This window comes from Phyllobates terribilis, unplaced genomic scaffold, assembly GCF_046119375.1.
Source record: "Phyllobates terribilis strain yellow unplaced genomic scaffold, ASM4611937v1 Scaffold_9__5_contigs__length_417890890, whole genome shotgun sequence".
NCBI lineage: Eukaryota > Metazoa > Chordata > Amphibia > Anura > Dendrobatidae > Phyllobates > Phyllobates terribilis.
The window spans coordinates 143,678,185-143,705,742 of NW_027362769.1; positions in this window are offsets into that span (position 1 = coordinate 143,678,185).

A 27,558-nucleotide genomic window follows, 5' to 3' on the forward strand; every position below is an offset into this window, starting at 1 on the left:
GAACAGAAAAAAAAATCTTTCCTTAGAGCATTTGCTGGGCTGGACTTACTGTTATGTTCTGCTACCAGAGCTACGGAAAGAGAGGAGATCTGTCCCTACGATAGAACTCAGCTGAATCCCTACGATGTGACAGGGGACCTGATCCTGCGATCAGACCTGCTAAAGTCCTAAGCTAGTCTGTACGGAGACCTATAGATGTGGGGAAGTAATCCCTACAAGTACTAAGGACTGGGAGGAAAATGGGACACCTCCTAACAGAAATAGTAGCAGACAGACGTACAAACAAAATATATAGAACATAGAGGTCCGTAGACCAAGCAAACTAACAGAGTTAGATACAGGGCACAGGCTAGCTAGAAAGTAGTTAAACAATGAAGTCCAGCAAAGCCAGAAGGGCGGAGCAGGATTAAATAGGCCAACAAGGTCATGTGACCAGCAAAGGAAAAAAACTAAGAACAAGGTTCTAACAAACATAGTGGAAGCCGAGACCCAGTAGGACCTTGGGACGGAACACGTCCTTCCGACGCCGAGGATTGTGGGCCCTGGGTCATTCAGGGTTACTCCCACATTCTACAGCTCCTGCACCTACTCCTCCTCTTCAGCATCCATCCTCAAAATGACCACATCAGTCGCAAGCTGGAAGCACTGCAGCACTGCCTCGGCCAAGCGGCAGCAGGCTGTGCTGAAGCTAATATGCTTAGGTGACAAACCACAGAATGCTGAAGAGTTGTGGACAGCTCTGAAAGAGCAGGCAGATCTGTGACTGACACCTCTGAACCTACAGCCAGGCATAGTCGTGTGTGACAATGGCCGGAACCTAGTGGTGGCTCTGAGGTGAGGCGAGCTCACACACGTACCATGCCTGGCCCATGTGCTTAACCTCGTGGTTCAGCGGTTTCTCAAAACCTACCTGGAGCTGCCGGATCTGCTTGTAAAGTATGCCGCCTGTGTGCGCATTTTAGAAAGTCACCTACAGCTTCCGCCACCCTTGCCGCATTTCAGCAGTGTTTGCAGCTTCCGGTTCACCGACTGGTGTGTGACGTCCCCACACATTGGAACTCTACATTGCAGATGTTGGGAAGGATTTGTGAGCAGAAGAGGGCAGTTGTTGACTACCAGCATCAACTAGGTCATCGGTATTCAGTTCAGACTCCACACAAGACCTCAGGAGTGGATATGGATGTTAGACATACAGTACAGACCAAAAGTTTGGACACACCTTCTCATTTAAAGATTTTTCTGTATTTTCATGACTATGAAAATTGTACATTCACACTGCATCAAAACTATGAATTAACACATGTGGAATTATATACTTAACAAAAAAGTGTGAAACAACTGAAAATATGTCTTCTATTCTAGGTTCTTCAAAGTAGCCACCTTTTACTTTGATGACTGCTTTTCACAATCTTGGCATTCTCTTGATGAGTTTCAAGAGGTAGTCACCAGAAATGGTCTTTCAACAATCTTGAAGGAGTTCCCAGAGATGCTTAGCACTTGTTGGCCCTTTTGCCTTCACTCTGCGGTCCAGCTCACCACAAACCATCTCTATTGGGTTCAGGTCTGGTGACTGTGGAGGCCAGGTCATCTGGTGTAGCACCCTATCACTTCTTGGTCAAATAGTCCTTACACAGCCTGGAGGTGTGTTTGGGGTCACTGTCCTGTTGAAAAATAAATGATGGTCCAACTAAACGCAAACCGGATGGAATAGCATGCCGCTGCAAGATGCTGTGGTAGCCATGCTGGTTCAGTATGCCTTCAATTTTGAATAAATCCCCAACAGTGTCACCAGCAAAGCACTCCCACACCATCACACCACCTCCTCCATGCTTCATGGTGGGAACCAGGCATGTGGAGTCCATCCGTTCACCTTTTCTGCATCGCACAAAGACACGGTGGTTGGAACCAAAGATCTCAAATTTGGACTCATCAGACCAAAGCACAGATTTCCACTGGTCTAATGTCCATTCCGTGTGTTCTTTAGCCCAAACAAGTCTCCTCTGCTTGTTGCCTGTCCTTAGCAATGGTTTCCTATTTTACCATGAAGGCCTGCTGCACAAAGTCTCCTCTTAACAATTGTTGTAAAGATGTGTCTGCTGCTAGAACTCTGTGTGGCATTGACCTGGTCTCTAATCTGAGCTGCTGTTAACCTGCGATTTCTGAGGCTGGTGACTCGGATAAACTTATCCTCAGAAGCAGAGGTGACTCTTGGTCTTCCTTTCCTGGGGCGGTCCTCATGTGAGCCAGTTTCTTTGTAGTGCTTGATGGTTTTTGCAACTTCACTTGGGGACACTTTCAAAGTTTTCCCAATTTTTCGGACTGACTAACCTTCATTTCTTAAAGTAATGATGGCCACTCATTTTTCTTTATGTAGCTGCTTTTTTCTTGCCATAATACAAATTCTAACAGTCTATTCAGTAGGACTATTAGCTGTGTATCCACCAGACTTCTGCACCACACAACTGATGGTCCTAACCCCATTTATAAGGCAAGAAATCCCACTTATTAAACCTGACAGGGCACATCTGTGAAGTGAAAACCATTTCCGGTGACTACCTCTTGAAGCTCATCAAGAGAATGCCAAGAGTGTGCAAAGCAGTCATCAAAGCAAAAGGTGGCTACTTTGAATAACCTAGAATATAAGACATATTTTCAGGTGTTTCACACTTTAAGTATAGAATTCCTCATGTGTTAATTCATAGTTTTGATGCCCTCAGCGTGAATGTACAATTTTCATAGTCATGAAAATACAGAAAAATCTTTAAATGAGGTGTGTCCAAACTTTTGGTCTGTACTGTATGTACCATCCTCCAAAACTTTGAGGACTCCACCAAGATGGTGAGAGGCGATGACGCCATAATTAGTGTCATCATCCCGCTTCTGTCTTCTGAAACACTCTCTGCTCACAATCAAAGAGGATGCATTGCAGGCAGAGCACGAGGAGATGGAGCAAGGAACCATACAGGGTGATTACACACAGCCCAGCCTTATCTCATCCCAATGGGGATTGGGTGACAATGAGGAAGAGGAGGAGGAGGAGCTAGTTTCATGCGCTATAGACGGTACTACCTGCACAACTCTCATACCGTCTGTTCAGCGTTGATGGCCTGAGGACAGGGATGAGGAGGAGAGCATGGTCAGTTGTCCTCTTGGTGAGGACATGGAAGTCTTGCCTGTTAGCAGTCTTGGACGCATGGCTGAGTTTGTTACACTGCCTTTCCCGTGACCCTCGCATTCTCCAAATTTTAGGTGAGTCATTACTGGTTGGTGACACTTCTAGACCCACGCTACAAGGAGAACTTTATATCTCTTATTTCCGAAGCGGACCGGTCTACTAAAATGGGGCAGTACCAGAAGGCCCTTGTTGTGGAATTATTAAAAAAAAATTCCCATCTGAAAACGCTGATGGCATAGGTCACAGTTCTTTGGACAACCAAGGAGTACTGGTGAGAAGGACACAACTCCAATCCAGCAGAGGCAGGGGAACACTGTCAAAGTTCTGGGACTGTTTTCTCAGACCCTCTCATCTTACAGGCCCTGAGGCGCAGGGTACTCTCACAAGGAGTGCAAAGTTTGGGAAGATGGTGAGGGAGTACCTTCCCCACCGTACCAACGTCCTTCATGATTCCTCTGTGCCTTATAATTATTGGGTATCCAAGCTGGACACGTGGCATGATCTGGCTCTCTACGCCTTGGAGGTCCAGGCCTGCCCTGCTGCTAGCATTTTGTCAGAGCGGGTTATTAGTGCCACTGGTGGAATTATAACTGATAAGCGCATCCACCTGTCAACTGAAAATGCTGACAGGCTGACTCTTATAAAATGAACAAGGGCTGGATTGGGCCACCGAATGATAGACTCAAATCCAGTGTCTTTTTTTGGGAGGTCTATTCCCATGCCCCTCTTTACACCTACACATGGGTATACGCTTCCTGATTTTGTCTATTTGCTCTTGTCCTCCTCCTTCTCCTCATCCTCCATCACCATATCATTCACCACCATATCTACCAAATCACCTCCTCTACGTGTCTTGCAAGGGGCATTGGAGTTCCTCCAAATTTTTGTCTTTTTAGCTTTTGCATTCACTGCATAGGTAAACACAATGGGAGACCCACTTCCTAATAATGGGAACATTGTTTTTTGGAGGCTCTCTGACCTCTATGTCTCTTGCAAGGGGCATTGGAGTGCCTCCAAATTTTTGGCAGCCCTTTGAGTCACAGCATACACAATAACAGTATAGGAGACCCACTCTTTAGTAATGGGAACAACAAAGCATAGCCGGCTGATGGCTCTCTAACAATAGCGAGGGCCGACTGCTGGCCCTTTTTGGAATAGTAAGGGTCGCCTGATGGCGATTTGTGACTCTGAGTCCCTCCATCATAAATGAAACAGGATGTGTCTGATGATGTGTCACACACCACATGGCCAGATAAGGTTGTAAAATGTTAAAATTACATTTACCAGTGAATGCATTTGTCTTGGTTGAAAAAGCAATGCAAAAGTGCAAAAATGCATCAAAAATGCTACATGTGAACATAGCCCAAGGTGTGGAGGAGTATTTTTGTTTTTGATTTATTTTGCCTTATATAAAAGTCATTACCCTGGAAAGGATGATCCTTAACATATTTCCCAGGAAAATCCATTTTGATTTAGTTTTTGTATGTTTTTTATTGTGAGTCCGTAAAAGTGGCGTAATACCTCTGACAACGTTGTTGACAGCAGTGACTTGGGAGTCAGAAATGCTTCCAGGGGTCTTCCCCAATCTGTTCCCATGTCATTTGAGCACTGTTCCCATCGATTTGGGCAATTTTTAGGCCCTCTGCAGACCGCCGGGGGGAGCCGCCTGAAAAATGTTCGAGTTTCCCATAGACTTACATTGGGCTCCTTGCTCGGGTCGAGCACCCGAGTATTGAAATTTGCTCGAGCCGAGCATCAAGCACCCGAGCATTTTAGTGCTCACCCATCACTGAGGATATAACTTTGGTACATTTCCATTTATTTCTGAAGATATTATACAGTCTAGGAAAAAAATTAAGGGGTGCCAATAATGGTGAGCAGCACTATATGTAGCTGAAAACTGTCTAGACTTGTTGTTTGGTGGCAGTTTTTAAATTGTTCGTGCTTCCATGTAAAATTGTGCAACTAGGTATGACCAGAACCTTGCGCCCTCATGATATTGCAGGTAAACAACAACAAAACCGTACACTCATTGAAAATGTATTTAGAATCCACTAGATGGTGGCCCGATTCAAACGCATCGGGTATTCTAGAATATGTATGCGGTACACCAGGCGCAATCAGCACAGCGGTTTTTAAATTTGGCGCCAATATCGCTGATTGGTCGCGGCCGGACCAATCAGCGACGCGGGATTTCCTGGACAGACAGACAGACTGACAGACTGACGGGATAAGACAATTATATATATTAGATGTTATACAGCATGCGGGCTCTGTTTCTCTCTGCATCTTAGCTCATATGTATCTAAAGTTTATTTCAAGATTCTAACTACATCCCATAGTTGAAACCAAGCCCTACAGAAACTTTGGATGGAAGTTCATATAACATGACTGCCATGTATATCATGACCAGAACACCTGCACCTTTCCATTTTGTACAATTACACTTTGTTTTATACTATTACAGAGATACAGAATGTAATTGCTTTTGCCAGTCATGTACAAGTGCAGCCAATACAAATGGCAATGTGCTAAGCCAGAATTATTTACCGCTGCCAGTTGGCCGTTGTGGTGTCGCTTCGCTATTCTAGCAATGCTAAAAGATCATAGCATTGTACTCCATTTTATATGGTTGGAAAACAAATGCAGAAAAACATTGAAAATATTTTGTGACAACTAAGACTCACGTATATGGCTGTATTGGTACAGGCAGTATAGGGCTATAATATGTCACCTATAGAATTCTATGGTAACGGGACATGTAAGCTTTGTTTCTCATTCCACAGGAATCTGTAAAAATGTGCCCTGTTCCATGATATGCCCTATATTGGAGATTTTCTCAGAATATGGTGGCACATAATGTTCCAAATATAACAATCAGTAGGGATTTTGTGTGCTGTCATTTAACGTGTTGTTCTCATGTTATTTAGTCAGGCAGCATGTAAATAAGCAAGTTTGCAATTGACTTGCTTTTTCTATCTGCTTTCATTTTCCTAAGAGGTTTTATCTCACAAAGTGTAAGAGCCCGGCTAAGTGTGACCAGTAATTTCATTTCAGGACAGGAGTTAACTCCTAACATCCTAGTCTGCTCTCTCCGCCCCATTGACTTCTATGAAGCAGTCAGCTGCTCACCTCTCTCCCCTCCCTCTAAGCTCCTGACAAGGCCTTAGTGGCTGCATCTGAGGTCATGTGGCCCTTTTCTGGCTAATGCAATATTCAGCTTTGTGTAAAATGGCAGTGAGCATTATTTTTATTTATTTTTTTTTTTATTAGCAATTTACTTGAATTGAATTACAATTTGTTTGAATTTGCATCGATTTTTTTTTTTTTTTTTTTTTTTTTTTTTTTTTTTTTTCCATCTCTATATCCTAACAAAACTTATTGCTATAGATTGGCATAACCACAGTGTTTTTAGGTAGATTTTTATGCAAATCACAACAAAAAAGATAGATATATATACACACACCCTAAATAAAGCATAAATATGGCTTTTTAAAGGAAAAAAAGGAGATAACTTCACAGGAGCCCCAATAGGTGTAAAACAGCGGCCTGTAAAAAGAATTGTTTTTTTTTCCCTCTTTTTTACAGCAAACTATAAACCAAAATAGTTATATAAAACTTGGAAAATTTGCACATTTATCAGGGAGGATTGTTCTGTGTGCATAGCAGGTAGGGAGAGCCCCATGTTTTATAGAAATTGTAAAACCCTGACATGTGAAGAATGAGGAGATTGATAGACGCATCCCGAGTAATGAAGTCCAACTAGTATAAATGTAACCCTTTCACCACACACGTAAAATGATACAGTGTATAAAATGTATACACGTTATATACAGGAATAAAATAATAATTATAGAGTAACACCTTAAGTATATTTACGATCTCTTCCCCTTATAGGGAATCTGTGGGCAGGTTTTCTCACCCCAAACTATTTATATGTGTGTAGCTCTTTCAAAGACAAGTCCAGCAATACCTTCACCTCACCAATCCTTACCTCTGTTGCTGAGAAATCAGCTTTTGAAATGAAATGCAAGAGAAGAGCTATTTGTAGATTTGAAACCTCTGTCACTCCAGCTGTATTCTCAGCCTACCGATGCCTCCTCCTGCTTGACTGATGGATCCTTTGCCTGAATTCATACAGTGTAGAGGCTGTCAGTCAAGCAGGAGGAGGTTGCGCTGGGTGGGAATAGAGCTGGAATGACAGAGACTTCAGATATGCAAATGAGGCTGAAGAACTATTAGTAGCTCTGAAGCCTCTGTCACTCCAGCTCTATTCTTATCCTAACTCTTCCTTCTCCTGCTTTACTGACAAGCCTCTATGCTGTCTGACTTCAGGAAAATCAGTCAAGCAGGAGAAGGTGGTGCTGTGTGGGGAATATCAGTTTTCAAAAATGGATGGCAAACAACATGGCCACTAATGAATTATCCAAAGGTGGTTGTCACAAGCTTTACCAAACAGATCCAACAATGTCGCAAGTACTACCATCTTAGTAGGTTCTTAGGTAGGTTCACTTTGAGTCAGTGTCTATTCCTTTAACGAGACTTGCGATATGATAAGGAATATTAGTGTGGTGCCCCTGCGGGTCCAGTTGCCACAGAGGTACTGCATCTCATCCACAGGTGTGGTACCCCACTCTCAGCTAAGGAGGGAGCACCACCCTAGACCCACACACCCACATCCAACACACACCATTCCTGAGGTAAGGGCGAGATTGCGCCTAAGGGAGAGCACAGTCCCTGTCAGGAAGGGGGAACTAAGGGGAGAGAGAGATGCGCAGAGAGACGCAGTAGGGGACCGGCCCCATCCTAGTGGAGTACTTTAAGGCTCAGCTAGCAAACCGGAGGTTGCAGTATTTCATGTGCTGTAACCACATTCCACACACAATCACCTAAAAAGTGGCCATATAGGACCAAGGGGACAGACCGGACATCGCCCGACATGGCCCGCGACCACTGGCTAGGGACACTGTGTGTGAGGCACAGGGCAGGAAGGTGAGAGCCAGCGCAGGGAGATGACCTGGAGAGGTACACAGAAAGGGGTCCCATTTAAGTGCTTCCAAGATATCTGAGAGTTGGCTGGATCACATCCCCGGAGGACACAGGACACCGGTAACTGTAACTTGGAGAACTTAACAATTGTGAGTAAAACCTGAAGACTGCACCCCACTGTGTCCTTGTCTAATTACTGTGTCACCAGCCCTGCACTACACTGCACCGACAACATCTAACTCTACAATTCATCTACACTGCCCTGGAGCTTAGCTCTGCCCGTGGAGAGCTGAACCAACTCTGCTGCGTCACCATCAGCTCCAGTGGATCTGCACCGCAGCGGCAGCCCCATACAGCCGCATACCACGGGTGGCATCACGAACATTTCCCCAAAAACTTTATTCCCCTTTTCTTTTATCTTTATTTGACCGCCCGGGGCTACGTACCGGGTCACTGCCACTGTGACTACCCCGAAAAGGACCGGCCCGGCTACCGAGTACCCCATGGCCCCAGGGGACGCGTCATTAGCCAAGCCAGACATTCATCTACGGACAACCATTTCAGGGTGCTTGGGTCCCCACCATCAGTGTAGATCAGGGTTTGGCAAGATGAATGAGACGCCCTTGATGTAGTTTTGCGAGGGACTTTCTGTCCTTGAAAAGACCAGATATATTTGGAGCCTTACTGGCAATGCTTCATGGGAAAAGGTATACAAATTAATTTTCTTTTTGTGAGAGGTGTCTCGCTACGGTCACATTCTGAAAGTAGTTCATTATTAGTCAAAGTTGGACACTGACTTATACGAGAGCTAACCTCCAAAGGGTGGCACTAACGAGAGTTTTCTTTCTTTACTAGAGGCCTCTTTACTCTTTGGTTTGGTTATTAGTTTATTATAATTTTACTGTGTATTGTTTATTATTTTATGGCTTTACCCCAAAACCTACCAGTTAGGCACCATTTACACCACTGCCAAGGCTTTTATGTATAGCAGAGCCATGACGGCTATGCCAGATCCATAGCACTGAATCTTAAGACACGATTGACTTTAATAGGGTCTTTTAGACTTTTTGGTACTTTTTACGGCAAAAATAGTTCAGCAGACTGAACTAATTTTTGCAGATTGTAACTCCAATGGATCCCAATGACATTTATTGGAACAGGGTCTTACATTTGGAATTTTGTTTCTGGTTCAGATACAATATTGCTAATTACAATGCACATTAGAGGACGTTTGTAAAATCCATATAGTGTATGACTGAATAGGTAAAAGGTCCATCATAGGTAGTGGGGAAGCGCATAGGGGAGGAGGCTAATATTATGTAGGAATTGATTCTACAAGATCTCTAAAGGTGTCCTGTGATATCTGGCACCAAGACACTACCAGAAGGTCCTGCAAGTTACGATGTGTTGCCTCTGTGGAAATATACTGAATTTGGAGACAAGTCCACACCTTTTTGCAGTGTGACGAGGGCATTATTTTGTGGCCATTTCATAGACAAACCCCAAGAAAAATAGCAAAAATTAGCATATACCCTACAGCAACTAAATCGGTAAAGGGTAATAGTACATGTAAATGGCATAGAGTACTTGGTTAATGCTATTTTGATCAAGAATGCATAAAAGCCATCTGCACGACAAGGTGCACCCACCAGGACGGTTCTAACCTGTCTCCGATTGACCATCTCAATGGGTACACCTTGTCATGGTGGGATGGATTTTATACATTTTTTTTAAATTAAAATTGCATTAACTAAGTATCCTATGTTATTTACATGTACTGTTACCATTTATTGATTTACTTGCTGTAGGGTTCAGGATCTTTTTTTTGTTTTTTTTTCTTGGGTTTTGTCTATGAAATGGCCAGTGTGAATGTGCTCTTACACTTTGCATGTATACCAACTTATAGTCCAGCTCAGCTTTTTTGCTTTGAGAGCATTATCTTGCTTAAAGGGTCCACTGTCATTAGTAATTATTGCCGCCATGAAGTGGGGTACTTTGTCAGTACAGTGATTCGGTAGTTGGTATGTAACACATTCACTTTTAATGCCAGGACCTAAGGTTTCTCAGCAGAACATTGTCTCCACTAGCATGTTTTCTCAAGGTCTATCCTGATGCCGTCTCTTTCCCAGATAAGCAAAGCACACACCCGGCCATCCACATAATGTAAAAGGGTCTGCAGTAGTGAGCCTTGGCAGCCATAACCATGTCACTAGATCAATGGCTGTCCTTTCTTGGACTACGTTTGGATGATGCTAACTACTGCATGTCTCATAATGCCTCACATCACCTGCCATTTTGCAGACCCAGTTGTCTAGTCATCAAAGTTTACAAGTAGCAATTAAAGTGAGTGCACTTGCTTCTGGCGCCCCTTACCATACACGTAAATATAATACAAGATAGTTTACTAATGCAACGTGTTTCAGGGTGAACTGTCCCCATCATCAGGCAAGTATGCCCATAATGGTCATAGCCATCAACGTTTGGCCCTTGACAAAGTTGCTGAAACCCTCTCTTTTTGCCCATTTTTCCCAATTTCAACATTTTAAGACATGATTGATCTCTTGCTTGCTCCATAAGATTGTAATGCGGTAATCAATGTCATATATGGTTTTTAGCGTTATGGCTAATCTGCTCCTGTATTTTTTAACACGTATGTTAAAGGGAACCTGTCATATAAAAAAAAATGTTATTAACCTGCAGATATTGAGGTAGTCTGCAGGTTAATAGCGTTTGGAAACTGCTCGGCTTCTGCATTGAGAGCCCCACTGCCAGGAGGAAATTCACTTTATTCCTCCTGGCATTGTCCGGCTTTCAGTTATAAGGGAGCAGCTGCCGTGGCTTCAGTCACAGCTCCGTGCATAGTGACTGAAGTCGTGCCGGCCGCACTCCTATGACTGGAAGCCTGAGGCTTTTGGGAGGAATGATGTTCATTTCCCCCCGGCAGCGGGGCTCTCAGAGCGGTGGCTGCACAATGTCAGAACACTATTAACCTGCAGATTACCCCAATATCTGCAGGTTAATAATGTTATTTTACATGACAGGTTCCCTTTTAAGTATGACTGATTGATGCTGCCATATATACCCTCCGCTAAACAAGAAAAGCTTTATTTTCCGTAACCAACCTGACAGTCCTTATCGACCTCTTTTAATTCTTCATGTTCCTTCTTTCTGATTATGACGTCAAGAATACGCTTTTATCACTGTCACCTTTCACCCGATTAAATGCTTTCTTAATGCACCACATAATGACATTCGGTGCCGACCAAGATCAGATCTTTTGATATTCTATTTCACCGATTGTAACGCTCAAAGTAGTCGGCAACCAAAGAGAATGGCCTCCGTCTTGGTTGCAACACAGTTTTGTCGTGAGAGTAAATCACTTGTCAGTTCACGCTCAATGTAACTGCGTTATAATCTGGAAAGAAAAAGGGTGGGGGGGTGGACGAAAAAAAAATAAAAATAAAAAAAGGAAAGAACTGATAAACGCTTTAGTCCTTTTCCTGGTAGCGTCATACATTAAAGACTGACAGGTCCTTCTCTTGAGTGACAGGTGTCCTTTCAAATGCATGTGAATCTGTATCTGTACAGGCTGTTGAAATGCATATTTCCATCCTTATCGTAAAGGAATGGATGGGCCAGATAGGTGCTGTTAACATTGCAAATAGCTCCAGAATTATTCATTGTCAGCTGCGGGCAGAGAATAGGGGAAAGTTTTATTATTCAGCATGCACAATAGGAGGATGCTTAATGATTCTCCCGTTACCCTGGCAGAATTGTCTGTCGACTTCAGGCAATAGGCAGAGGGTGACACAGGTCTGGCCAAATGTTAGAGCAAGATCATACGTCCCGGTCCCATTTTAATTTCTAATACATTAATCTTTCCTTCACAGATGCACAATGAATATTCCAGAGTCTCTTGTTTGTTAGGAGCTGTCTCGCTTTCATCCATTCAGGTGGTTTCATTGACTGGGGAAGCTGGCTTAAAAGGCCTGATCAGTCAATGACAACTGTCTCACAATAGCACTGAGTAATCCTTTTCTCTTCTCTTTTCAGGCATCTGATAGACAAGTTTGACACCTGATCTCCGGGGACCCGATGGAGTCGCGCAGAACCCCTTCGGAGACTCTCTTTTACTTTATCATTCCGCAAAGAATTGTCACAGGTGAATGTATCACACTTCTTCAGAAGTTGAACTCGACCCCTCGAATCCAGTTCATTTGCACTTTGCGTATCGCGTCGGAATTAAAAAACAGGATTACCTTGGCTTAACGCTGTTTTACAAGCCGCCAGCAAGGCGCCCAGCATTCATTCTTTAATTTAAACCCTTTGTCTTTGCCTGCTAATTAGTATTGTTTTAAGTGCATTATCCGGCCGCGCACATTGTAACTAGTTGGGTAGCAATTCTTGTTACATCCGTACTTTTTGCAGTAAGTGACCCCCGCCATTGTTACATTATCCCGTTACAGTAAGCACTGCCTTCTCCAATTAATTGAATTCCTATTAGTCCTCTCTAATTAATTAGCGTAGAAGAATCACACACTTGGAAATAACTATTCTAAAAATAGTCCAGGATTTTTTTAAATTTTTTTTTTTATCTATATTTCAATTACTTGGATAAAGGAAAAAAAAAAAAAGTTTAAATTAAATATTTTTTTTTTAATTGGATTTTATGAAAACAATCATGGAATTCGACTTCTTTTGATGTCTCGGTGATTTTTCTGGAACGATTTTCATCACTGGTTTTTTTTTTTTTTTTTTTTTTTTATAAGACTTTCAGCAGTGTTCGGTTCATGTGTCCATTTTTACCATCAGTGTTTCATCATATATTTTGTCATATGAAAAATCATAAAATGACAAAGCTTTTCTTATACATTGCAAAGTTAAAGGGGTTGTCCGTGACTTTAACATTGATGACCTATCCTTAGGATAAGTCATAAATGTCTGATCGGAGGGGGTCCGACACCCGGCACCTCCACCGATCAGCTGTTCCTAGTGTCGGCGGTGGTGGGTGAAGCTGCTCAGTTATGTAGATGCACAGCTCCGTCGACGGAATAGTGGCCGCGTCTGGGTATTGCACATCTGCCCGATATTGATTTGAATAGGTAGCGAAGCGGATGTGCAGTACTCGGTTGTGACCACTATACAGTTGGAGCCATGCTGCTTCATAACTGAGCAGCTCCGCCCGCTGCCGACACCAGGAACAGCTGATTGGTGGGGGTGCCGGGTGTCGCACCCCCAGCGATCTGACATTGATGACCTATCCTAAGGATAGGGCATCAATGTTAAAGTCCCGGACAATCCCTTTAATCAGAGCGCACACGGACTACTCACTGATTATTTTTTCGGACCCATAGACTTTATGGGTGATATAAATCTATGAATCTGAGCAAAAACGGACCTGTCTCAATATTTTTTTTATTTTTGCAGCCTGCTCTGCAAAAAAAAAACAAAAAACATGGGCATGTGAACAGTCCCATGAAATATAATGAGTGAAAAACGTTTTTAGAAACGTACCTGACTCACGGACGTCTGGATGAGGCCTAGGGAAATTTTTCAATTAAAATTTTATTAACTGATGATGAATGGGCAGTTTGCAATCCAAGTAGGGGGTTGACACAGAAAAATCATTCATAAATCAAGTATTAACAGCTTTCTTGGTGAATCATGAGCCTCCAATTGGAGGTCTCTGCAGGAGGTCTCGGTAGTGAAGAGCGGATTGTTCAAAAGTAGGCCAAATCTTGTAGCCATGGATAGTTAGTTTTAAAGAGTGATATATTCATTTTAATGTAATTACATAATGGAAATATATAATGTCTGGCAAGTAATTTACTATATATTTCCAGGAGGAATAACAGAGGAATGGCACTTTTTACAATTCTGCGCTGCTCAGTAATGCAGTATGTTCTACAGCTGATGATTTTCTTGGTAATTGGTTGTGTTTTTTTTTTTTTGTTTTTTTTATAGACCTCCATTGTTTTTTTTTTAATTGTTTCTAAATGTATTTATTTTTTTGCATACAAGAAAAACAGATGCCACACTGGTGGTAAAACAAGATCAAACGGTGAGTGTGATCAATGAGTGGAACAGGCAGCCACAAGAGGTGGTGAGTTCTCCTTCCATGGAAGTCTTCAAACAGAGGCTGGACAGACATCTGTCTAAGATGGTTTAGTGACTCCTGCATGGAGCAGGGGGTTGGACACGATGACCCTGGAGGTCCCTTCCAACTCTAACATTCTATGAACTGGATGAAAATTGTATAGAAAACGTAAGACCTTAAAGTAACTTTTTTGTTCTTGCATTTTTCAGGTCATAATTATGTAGCAATGTGCTCCATGCCTTAGAGCCCTACGCACAGGTGTTTGTGACACTGATCCGGAATTGAGACCTATACTGTATTTCATGTGCTCTCATTAGAGGCACTAGACAAAGACTAGGTAAGCAAATCAATTAGAAGGAAAAAAAATTCCTGCGAATTTTACCAAAAATTTGGATTTAACAGAATCACATTTTTTTTTTTAATTTGATCCTCTTGAATCCAGCAAGATGGCGACTGGTGGATGGATGACTGCCGTTTTGCTGGTCTCTTTTTAGTCCTGGAAAGAAGTTTTAAAAAATAATATATAGTTTTATTTTCCTCTCGCCTGTCCGGTCGTCCTCTTATTCTTTGGTCATTGAGCAATAACTCCAACGCCTCCCGCACATCCTTCACTGACTTGGTAGCATCCACGTCAATGACTTACGTTGAGCCCTGGTCATGTCATTTATTATGCTTTGGGATCTTGAGAGACCTCAGTGTACAATAAAATATCTTTTAATGATAATTTGTGTAAAATAAAGTAGATGCAAATCAAATTTTTCTGCCGAATTTGGGTGAATTTCCTAAATGTTGAATTCAGGAGATTCGTTGTACTAAATGTGACCTGATGCAAAAAATTGCGTGTGAGGGTACCCACAAAGAGACATTCTCTGATAAAGCAACATGTTTCTGAGCCCCAGGCTTGGGAAAGATAAGTTTGACAGTGATTAGTGAAGGTTCCCATTTACAGTGGTTGCCTTGTCGCTGGTAGGTGGGCTCACACAATTTGATCAAAGAACCTCAAATTTATAGTTCTAGGGGCCAATTTATTTAGGTATTTCTGGCGTAAACACCTAAGTTGCAATATTTTAGCACAACTCGGAAGTTGCACAAAAATATTGCAACTTTTTGCATTTACACTACGCCAATATGGGTGGGATATGGACAAGGCATGGTCATGCCCAACCATCAAACTGATCATAAGTTACACCACAGGCTGGCAAACACTTCTGGCGGTAGCGCAATAATCAGGTCAGTTTAATGTAGCGAGCACTTAATTAAGACTAGCGTGCACTGCGCCAGTCTTAATCTATCGCCCTCAATAGTCTATAAAGCAGAAATGCAGTCATATACCCAATGTTCACATATAACGTAGACCATGGTTGTATTATAAGACAAGAATACCGTCCGAGACAATGCTCGATAAAATGTGAGGCACTTTGATTACAACAGAACTACAAGTCTCATCATAGCCACCATTTTTTATATCTCTGGGGCCATGCTAGGTCTTCCAATTCCATAATAACGGAGCCACAGCATCGCTAATCCTTGTTCTAGCCTGACAATCAGCATTTCATTGACGGTCTTAGCAAAAATGAAAGAAGAAAAAAAAAATCTGATTTTCTTAATTAAATAAAAATGACTCTTCTTGCAGGTGATTAATCAACATATTAACTTTGCAGGGAAGCAGATTTGAAGCTTTTAGATTTTAATATGTCTAGAAATCATTATTCTAATGGATCATTCGGCACGCTGAAATGATAGTATTTAATCATTGCATTTTTCATTGAGTATAGTCAAATGTAACTTTTTAATAGATCACTGTGTCAGATCTATAACCTGTATACGTGGCATTTCAGAGGCAGGTTAGGACACGAGAAGAATGTAGAGCTGTAGATTAATGCTGCCAGAATGTAATGTAGACTTCAATACAAGAGGAATACACAATCCTCTATCGGACGCTCATTGTATGGTAAAAATAACTGAAACCTATTACCGAGGTGATTTTCATTGACTAAAGTTCTAAAAAAAAATCATCAGTATTAATTGCTCTGTGTAAAGCGTTGCATAAATCACATGGACAAAATCAATCTCGTACTGAACAGCACTGGCTTAATGATTATTACCGAGCTCCATGTTACTTATGTACAGGACATGTTTTATTTTAAATATAATAAGTATTTGGGGGAAAAATGAAAATATTTTTTGTACTTTACTATTTATCAATAATAGTTCAAGAGTTTGTTCAAGTTTGACCATCCCCTTTTTTTCCGAAGGGTCCTCCAATGATGACCTAGTGACAAGGTGTTCGACTTGGATCCTTGGCGATCAGCAAGTCTTCAATTTCCCTACAGTGCCCCTAGAGGGTAAAACAAGTATTGCATATTTGTAATCATTGGGTTGTCCTTGTAATACATATGCATTAAGCCTCTCATACAAGATGGATAGCTGTCAGATGAATGAATAGCTATTTTACCCTAGTTCCCCAAAAACAGAAAAGGCTTAGACAAGTGTCCCTGCGTTCTCTATGAGAGAACCACTGTTAGACTCCTCTGGCAGTGGCTTACCTCCTAGAGAACAAAAGGATTGGTCAATGGAAATCCATAGGTCCATATTCATTTGACTGTTAGCCAATCGTACCGATATCGGAGGTGTGGTAGATTGGCTCACTTGACAGCACATGGAGGTAGACACAGGAACACTGTCTCTTGAAATTCTTCCCAGGTTTATTAGACAGGAAGCATAAACCTTGGTGAATTACAATAAACACTGCCATTTTGGCAACAACAGGAAAACAAAATAAAATGGTAGCACAAAACACAGTCCATGTTGTAGCGTGGATCCGCCAGCACAGAGTTTAGCAAACAAATGGTTCAGTTTTTCCTTGTCAGGACACAAAGCACTGGAGTTCCTCTCTCCAGCCCTACGGAACACTGAATGATTCAAAAGGCTGGCTATTTATAGCCCAGGCCACACCCTGGGATGGAGATATGGTGAATAGCCTCCACCTGCTCTACAGCTGTTCACATAAAATCCTAGCCCATTAAAAATGGCCAATTAACCCCTAGTCACATAGTGTGCTGGAGAAAACTTCTAGGTTTCAACTCACTGAAGCGAATGGCCTCAGTGAAACACATCTCCCCTCCAGTACTTTGCCAATGACTTTGTCACAGAGGGGTCGGTTGATGTTAGCCTAATGTGCATGGGGGCATTAGAATTGAACAAAAAAGGTTCTCAGAACCCTGGTCCAGTGGCCACATTGGTAGTTCTCAACCACCAGATCAGAGTCCTGCAAATCTCCTACTACGTGCTTGCGCTGGGGATGCCAGCAAATTGAAAGTAGTAGGATTGCAGGTCTCTGACAGAGCTGCCGGACCAGGGTTAAAATTTTAAAACAATGCAACCACAAAAATAGACTAATGTTTTTGTTTTTTTAAATTTTTGACTTGAAGTGACGGTACAGAGATACAGTATAATACTGAGCCTAAATATATTGTCTCTTTAATATTGTCTTTATGTAATGACCGGAGGTCCGAGAGAGATCCAGTGAGTCACAAACTGAGACAGATACAGAAATAAACAACACTTTCTTTACTAAAACAGGGATTAGACTAAAATTCAGTATTGAATGAATCAGTCTCAGGTTCTGCCTGGGACACTGTCTCTACTAAATACACGCAATCAGCAAAAGCTGAAATCAATGTGCCAATCTCAAGGTTTCCAGTTTATGTGAATTATTCTAAAGATCTGGAACAATTTTACCTAAACACTGTGTCAGTCTAGTGAGGGCGGTCTATGGGGACCCCCTGAGATGGCACACTGCACACAATCCTACCACTATGAACAATAATAATGCATGAAACTATATCAATTGCTCTTATACCCTTATTATCAGGATATCCGGATATCTTAAAGTTATGGTACCGTTAACCTCAGATGCAGTCTATCACAGGCCTGTGAATCACGGTGGCTGCAGCTAGTCCCAGAAAACTTTGGCGCCAAAACAAAAACAAAGTTCACAAAACAGCAAAAATTCCTTGTCTTGTCGGCCGATGCCGAGCCCACACGCCGGGGACTTTAGTCCTGTAGCCTCAGATTAAGGTCTGGGAAGATCTCTTCACAAAGTCTTGTCAATATCCTCTCAGTGGAAATGGCACCAGAAACCTTCTTTCCTCCCAAAGTCTCTCACTGTTATCCAGTACTCCAACCGCGTGCTCAGTCACAGAAATGGATTACTCAGTCCCTTCATCACTCGACACGTGACTCCTTCAGCACAAAGTCTATAATCCACTCAGCATGGACGTCCACAAAACTCCACAGAGCCACACAGCTTCCCCAGCTCAGCACTTGTCCTTAAACAGAGAATGGGGTAAACAATCTCCACACAGAAGAGTGTAAAGACAGCGTCTTATTGCAGCTCCTTTTCACAGACTTCCTGTCTAGACTCACACATCAGACGCTCTTAGAATACACACAGTTTCTAGCATTGCCCCTCCTCTGAGCTCAGCCAGGCAAAAGTCACAGGGTCCTAGTGCTCTCCTGCTGTTATCACATTTCACACTCTCACATTTACACAATTTAATTGCTTTGAATGCTAAGAGTAACTAAGCATTTATTTATTTTATTTAATAAATTTGTCCTGCAAGGAAAGTTAAGAAACTTTGCAAATCACTTTATTAGGGGGTATGTCTTCATTCCTGTTGAAAATGCTGCCATAGATTGTTCTGATGAGCACAACACTCAGAAAAAGACAAGTGATGACCCTTTTAACCTCAGTTATTAAAGGGGTTTGCAAATCCTATACATTTATGACATATACAGGACTAGTTATAAATGTCTGATTGTGAGGGGCGGAAGAGGAGGGTTCCTGGAATCAACTGTTAAATTCCATCAGTATAATAAGAATAATAACCATTTGTGATCATGAATGCGCATTGTCACTCTTTTCAATTTGGGATCCGCATTTTTAGAATCGTTTGGGCATCCAGTGCTGGAACCCACAACAATCATATATTGATCAGCTAGCTATATGTATGTTAGTGGGATATCCCGTTTAGTTAAAATGGGTTTTCCGTTTGTAAAATACATTTTCTAAGGGCAGAAAATGGAAAGAAAAAAAAAATTAAAACAAAACCAAACATTATAATATTTATAAAGGATATGGACACCTTCAGGGACATTTTTTTTTCACTTAAAAGCAAGTATTTTTGGACATTTTTTTTTTTTTTCTTTCATTAAAAATTTTGCACTGTTCTTACAGACTGTTTCCCTGCACGTTGCTGGTTGCAGACTGAGTTAACTAAGAATCCATCAGTGAGCTTCTGTCTCTATTAATTGTCTTTTTCTTAACTCCTCTGTATTGATTTATGACCAAACACCATATCAAAGTTTAGCTGAACTTTGATATGGTCATAAATCTGCAAAGAGGATCCTCACTTTTTAACAAGAGGCCATAAAGGGAAATTACAGGGTATTTTGCATGTCCAGTGCAGCATTAATTGATTTCTGTGCTTAATATATAGCTTGCCATGGAGAAGTAATTTTCATTTTCTACCATAGAAATATATATCTTTCATTGGGTTTTACATGAATTAATTTATTTTTTCTCTTTCTGCAATAAGTAAATCTTTTCTTTCATGAAACCAAATGTCAGGTAGATATTTCTTTTCTCTGCCATATTCTGAACTGCATAAACTACAATAGAAATAAGATTTTTCCATACATACTATAAAGTTTAAAAGTAATTAGTTGAGGTGATTGAGTCAATTTTTATGAAATTGTCAGGTCTAAGCATCTTAAATCGGCCCCCAAAAAATGCCCTCTGCATTTAAACACATTACAGAAGAGTACATGAGCCAGAGACCACTCACATGAGCTCAGGTTCGACCATAGATTTCCCCATAACTCAACTTTCACATCACATTATATAGCACAGCCAATCAGAAGGGACAATCCTAGCCTGTATAAAAGCCGAGGCAGGGAATGCAGCAGACATTTTAAGTTGATTTAAGATAGTTAGAGGATATCAGGGCTCAAAACTCAGGAAAGAATATAAAGAGCAAAAGCCCTAAAACACTGGACAAATACTCCAGACAGTAATGTAATGTGGTGTTCAACTGCCGCAGTGAAGAAGATGAGTGTATTAGTGTGTGAGTAATACAGAGATTCATTTGATAGGGGGTCAGAGAGATAGGAGAGGTGCCAGTCTTGGTGCGATTGATCAGTGATGCGGTGTTGCTGGCATCTGTCCTGCTGTATTTGAATTACAATTACATTTTTTTTCATTCTTAATGCACTAGAAAGCAGCAGCAAGCCAGTATAATATTTTCGCTGAAAAAAAATCTGAAATAGGCGTAAGTCAGATGGTGTACTTATTTGTCACAAGTGACTGTACTGATTTTTTTTTTTTGTTTTTGAATTTGTTTCAAAATCATTTTTGTGAAGGGAGTGGAAAGAAATACATTTTCTTTAAAAAAAATACCAAAGAAAATACCCCCATATCCAGACAATTAACTGCAATCCTTCCTCTAAGGTAAATGACAGCAAAATAATGCTTTAAGCACTGGGAAAAAAAGGAGGAACAATCAGCATAAAGGGGTCACATTTTGCCTATAATAGGAGGCAAAAAAAGAGTCCCCTATATTTGTGCTCCACCTCTCATTGTAACATGGGTACTTTAGATGCAGCGACACAGAAACACAGAGCAGCCAATACAGGGTTAATAAACAGGGGAGGTTTATGATAACAGGGTCAATCTCCACCCAGGGAGTATCAGAGGAAAATATGGGGAAAAACAAGGAGTAGCAGGTAAAAGTCTTTAACTGACAGTTCACAGTTTAACTAGATATAGCAGAGTTGAACCGGTTGTAAACGACAGTTTTTACACTTAGCTGACTCTTTTCCTCCACAAGGCAGTTGCCAGCTGAGGCCGGTGTTGATTTCTTCATCAGGCTTCCCCCCCCCCCCCCAAACAATGCTCCGTCTTTTGGCAGCAGCGGGCGGTCTCCGGTTTTACCCACTGAGCCCCTAGTCCATAACACGGCACATCACGTGCTCGGCTCCACCGACTAGGAGTCTCTTCTCTAGTCGGCTTGCCTCCTCCGGTCCACTGCACTGGGCTCTTGCTCCCAGTCCTGGAGCCAGGAGCCTGGACCCTCTCATACTGCTCTGCTGAGCAGGACCCAGCTCCGCTTTCCCGCGCAAACGTCCTCGTCTCTTCCTCTCTCTACCCACGTCACCAGTCTCTCGGTCACCTGACCTCCCAGCTCTCACTCTGGACACGCCCCCTGCTTCCCAGTCACCTGACTCCTGTGCTCGCAGTCTGTCTTCCCTCTGCAACCAGAGGCATGGCCCCGGCAGTTCCGGATCCCTTGCTCTGAAAGTACTTACACCCCGGTCTTCCCCCTTACATCATGACGAAGCCCAGTGCAGTGAAACGCACGTCGAGGTGCATGTGTGCCCCCTCGGGCTCATTTCATGCACCATGTCTCAAGGTATTACCATCATATGATCATTATTAATGATTCCTGAGACTTCATCCCTATTAGGAGGTTGTGCTTTCCGTAAATTATAAGCTTTTTGGTGGCCTTCATTTATGTATGTTTGTCACACTATTACAGACACTATTATATTATCTTTTTTGCATACTCTGGCTATACTAACTTTAATGTACTGCATTCTATTAACAGCATATTATATATATTGTGAGCTGTAGATGATTATACATATGTTGTACATTTATTATATCTTTACATATGGTGGCTATTACCAATTAGGAGCACAGATCTAGGGAACTCTTTTTTGCCTCCTATTATAGGGACTATGTGAGCCCTTTATGGTGTCACATTTACCTTACTTCCTATTTATGTTTTTAGTCTAACCTCTTTCCCACCTTTTATATTGTACATCATTTTTTGTGATTATTTATTGTCTAATAAACTTTATATTATTTGTTACTTTGGTTCCAATGTGCTGTTTTTTTTCCTAATTTTTTTTCCCGGTGGATTATGCATTATTTTGCTATTATTTACCTTAGAGGAAGGATTGGTCTCATATATTTAAATTAAGGGGCTACCGCCTTCAATTATTGGTGGAGAACTTTTTGCAGGTCAATAAAATAACTGCAACTTTCTGTCTTACAAAGTGTGCGTTTTGCAAATAATTTTCTCTGCACATCTTTTACAAGTCAAATTTTACATTTGTACATGCCACACCAATACAGCACTTAAAAAATGCCTGTTTTTTGGACGTGTATCTACCTAGCATTTTTTTATGTCATTTTGGGGAAAGGGGTTTCAAATATGTTAAAAAAAAGTAGACAATTAACTGTGAATGTTTGTTATTGCACATCTACTTTACTAGTCTAATTTGACAACCGTATATGCCACACCTATACTGCCGCCTGCTGACACATTTTGCTTTCTGATGTTGCCTCTGACAGCAACACTGTCAGTGTTTTGCACAGAACAGTCTACCTTGACCCAAATGGCCAAGAGGGATTATCTTTTGTACTATGTTTTAAAAAAAACAAACATGAAATCTGTCAGTTCACAGAGTTATTAAATGGGCTGTTGGTTACTACCAGGTTATCATCAGTTTCTTTGGTGAGGTCACTTACACATTACTAAGGCTGTGTTTGCATTAAAGAGCTTGAAAGGGTTTGGATACAGTTCTTGTTGACCTTGGAGTGTTACTCGTGTCTTTTGAGTGAAATTAGAGGCTTTCAGTATTGATATTTGTGATATATTTTTTTTTTCAAAAATTTTATTGAAAATGGCGAATGCAAATTTTAAAAGATTCAATCATCTCTACCTATGACACATGCAGATATTGCTGTGGAATCTTTGCGGACTGGCAGTGTTATTGACGACTAAGCCTGCTTTTCTAAAATCTTATCATGCTCACTATGTGAAGGACGTAATCTAAACAGCATGCAGGCAGAGCATCGGTACGATAGTGATACCCGATGACGCACGCATTGTCAGGTACATGTGCATGGCGTCTTCTAGCTAGACATGCGCTACAGATGTCTTTACAGTAGACCCGTGAATGGCAGAAAGCCTTTAAATACATTTCCTAACCATGTGCTCCTCTTGTGTGACACAGTGATTAAGGTCTTGACAGGGAACACACAAAACCCTTTTTCGTTGCGCTGACACGTCCAATAGCAGAAAATCCGTCAATGCCAATTCAGATCTGCTGTCAGTATGAAGGGAAACTGTCCTAATACCTAATAATCAGACCTGGAATATGGGCATTATGTTATCCCATCCTGTTCTATGGGATTCAACCTGCATGGTACGGCTTTTGATGTTTAACCCCTTATGAACATCGCTTATTTTGAGCTTTATTTTCATTTTTGCTTAATGACTATTTTTATTGGAACTATTATTGGGTATTACTTTGATTAATTTTGCGTAAAGATTAAAAAAAAACTATGTTCTGCTAGTGACACTTATTTAACCTTTTCTTAACTGTGTGGTATACAGCCTATGATCATATCCATAATATATTGCAATACTTCAGACATGGCATAAATTACTAATTGCTGAGGTTGATCACTCGGACCCTTACCAATCCTGAAAATAGGGCTCTATAGGGGATAACTTGCAATCTTAAAACTGATCCCCAAAGTGTCACGCACAGTGTAGGAAAGACAAAGTGCAACATGAAGGGATGAGGGGAAGAGAGCCCAGACTCTAGGGAAAGGGGGAGTGGAGACCTCCTAGGCTGATCTAATATCACCCTGTCTTCCCTACTGTCCCTATATTGGTTCCTCACCAATCCTCGAACAGGAAACACAAGCCCTGTATATCCCTGGAGCTAGGCCCTGGATAGGGAAGGGTGGATGCACTGGTCAGTCCCCACTATAAACTAAAGACCACAAAGGAGAGAAACACAGGGGGAGAGAGACTTGGCTTGAGCAGACTTCAGAGAGATTACACCAAAAGTTCTCCAGAGCACAAGAGAGTAAGTAAGTAAACTGCAATAACTCCAAACCTTCACAAGGGAACATGTGAATATCACCGGCCCCTCCCAGCAGCAAACTGAAAGTATTTAAACACCCAGGCCAGGATTTCAATCAGAAAAGGAGGGAGGTAGCCGCTGGGTCCTAAAGTAAGACAGATTTAAAAAGGCGTCTGTAATGTCAAACGAAGTGACCTTCTGTAACCAGCTGCAGAACGACTGTCTGTTACATCTGACACACCCGTGACCCAAAGTGAATATTCTATCAAAATGATGAGAACAGTGGGGTAAGACTACTTCACATTTGGTCAGGTGACTTAGAGGGGTAAAAATTATCATTTTGAAGGAGTTTGGATTGGTTTTCGAAAAATAAAAGAAGCAATGCTCACTCTCGCTAACAGTGTTGGACTGGGGCGCCAAGGGCCCACCAGTAACCTCCACTACTGGGCCCCACTTTCAGCTACATGAAAATATGACTTTATCCTCATTTACAAACCTGAAAAAAATCTCTCTCCCGCTCTCTTCTGTCCCCGGAACTCCGAACATTGGAACGGAATTCCAGTAGAAGTCCATGTTCTGCATTTACCACCGGACACTAATTGTCCGGTATGAACCCCAAACTTTTACGTTCAGGTCCGCTCATCCCTAGTCTTTGGCTGACAAATGTATATGCCACCTTAAGAACAACTATCCATGGCTGGGAGATTCTGTCATACATAAGCCTTGTACTCGGTAAAGCCAGTAAGTATTCTGCTCCTTTCTAAATTGTCAGATACAAATAAATCTTGTCTAGCAATAGTTTTCATTTTCCTCATAAATGTCAAAATCTCCCTCAATACTAATAAGCTTTGCATTTAGTCATGTGTACAGGGATTCTGGATGAGTTTCCGCACATTTCTAGTGGAGCGCAACCTAATGAGATGCTTTAATGGGATTCCCGGCCATAGTCTCCTATCAGTGAGGTTCGATGATAAATTTCTCTGCAGTGATCGTGCAAATTTCATTTGGCCAAGAAAGGGTTACCAATCATTCAATAATTAAATAATTTTTGGATTGTAAAACTTTTATAGGAATCTATTTGGAAAAGGTAATTGACTTTGATTTGTAGCTTCTTTGGATGTTGATCGCGTTGTGGTCATTTGACCTTTGTAACTTCGCTTTCCTTAATTTGCTTATACTTTTGTGGTCATTGGCTTTGACCAAAATCTAGACATAAAACATTGCAGATAAGGTCCCAGACACATTACTGCGGGGACAATTGTGTCCACATCAATCACATCTGACATTGTTGTAGAAAAATGACTAAGATCTAAAGGACAGCCAAACCTAAGATGCGAGCTCCTTTATATAACAAGTATTGGGAGCATTCACATGGAAATTTTGGAAACTTAATGGAACTAAAGATATTTCTAGACAGGAAGGAAACCATATTTATTAGATTCCTTCTCTATACTTCTTAAGATTTTGGAATTAAAGCCAAGCAATCGGCTTTTTTTTATACCTTAAATATATTAGGAGATTGCGCAAATATCAAGTACATTATATATCGATACTACGGCTGTATTATGGGGAGGGCAAAAGAAGCAAATGGCCAGGAACTTATAAAATCTGTAAAGCTTCACCCTACATTTCTCACAATCTGATCCTAAGCACTTTCAGCAAGACATAGTAGTTTATAAAGAGAATTTGTCAGAACGATATTACTACTGCAAACTTTTTTTTTTTTAGCTTGAGGAAGGTCCCGAAACTCGTTGGTGTGAATAAAAAAACCTTGCTTGTACTTTCTGGATCTCCTCCTTTCCATAAGTGCAACCCGCACACCGTGATAATCTCAGCTTTGCCAGACTGCTATCTGGACAATATTCTCCTCCAGCTATGAGGCTGCAGCTCCAGCACATCAGGCTTCTACAGGTGTTGTTTCCTTACACAATCCTTACAGGTGAGCGCTATAATTACAATCACTGGTATCTTGCTCCTTACGGTACTGCCCTATCTGTGCGCCTTTGTCCCATTCAAATCTACCACTTCTACTCAAACTAATGACTCGTCTGAATGTGACCTAAAACAACAGTAAAAATGATACCTGTTTTGTAGCAATCCATTGTGCCAGAGCTGAGAAATTGAGCTTTGAATCCATATGCAAATTAGCTAGGAAGTGTATTGGAGGTGTGTCAGTGCACTTAAACTGTATGGAGTGGCAGCATGCAAACTTTTCCTACATACAAACTTCTCATCATAGTGCTGGAAAGTTTTTGAAGTCTTAGAACTTTTAGGATTTTTAAGTCCTAAAAGTAGATAGAGAACCAAATCAGACAAATGACTCCGTCATTTTTTTATTTTACTGAGCTCCATGATTCACTATCACATGTCTGTGAGTGGTAAACATATGTGAACCTTTGCTTTCAGTATCTGGTGTGACCCCCCCCCCCTCTTTTTGCAGCAATAACTGCTTTGAAACATTCCCCGATAATCGATGATTAGTCCTGCACACCGGCTTGGAGGAATTGTAACGGATTCCTCTCTCTAAAAAAACAAAAAAAAACAGCTTCTTTTCTGTTATGTTGGTGGGTTTTCTCCCATGAACTGCTCCTTAGCAATCGATAGGGGTCCCACTAACAGCGATTGGACCACCCCATATTGACTTTAAATTTATGACCTCTATAGTGGATAGGTGTCACATTTATGACTGAAATATCCTTTAAATACATTGGAAATGAGGCGATCATACTGCTTTACTGATATTTATAACTGAAGGTTGGGGTTCTGCCTTTTACAGGGAGAGGAGAGAAGCACATGTGACTCTAATATTTCTACCCCCAAAAATCGCTCCAATCTGCCGCCCACTAAGTGTCTCCATTCTGTTTACTTTCTGTCTACCGCCTGTTGTCAAGTGTAATCTGTATCGGCAGAGACAATGAAACAGATTACTGGACGTGGAGAAGGGGCTTTGTTTCTCTTCTGCCTGTCAGACTGGATACAGAAATAAAGGAGAGGTCACTTTCAGTTCAGGGTAGGTAAGTCACTGGACAATTGCAAGCACAATGCATGCTGTGAATTGAGAGGAAAGAAAATCCAGCACCTATAGGGCTGGCAGAATGCTGATAAAGATAAACTGTATACATTGAACATTTCCTGGACACATTAGACTGGCATGTAATCGAAAGTTTTAACTTGCAGGGGTTGAGGGAAGCAAGATCTTTCGTTTTAAGTATAACGATGCTTTTAAGCTACAGAGACCTAGCTCAAAATTCTTTTATGAAAGCCGTCAACTATAAAATGTTAGGGGCAGAAGGGCATGCTCTTACAACCCCTGGCAAAAATTATGGAATCACCGGGGTCGGAGGGTGCTCAT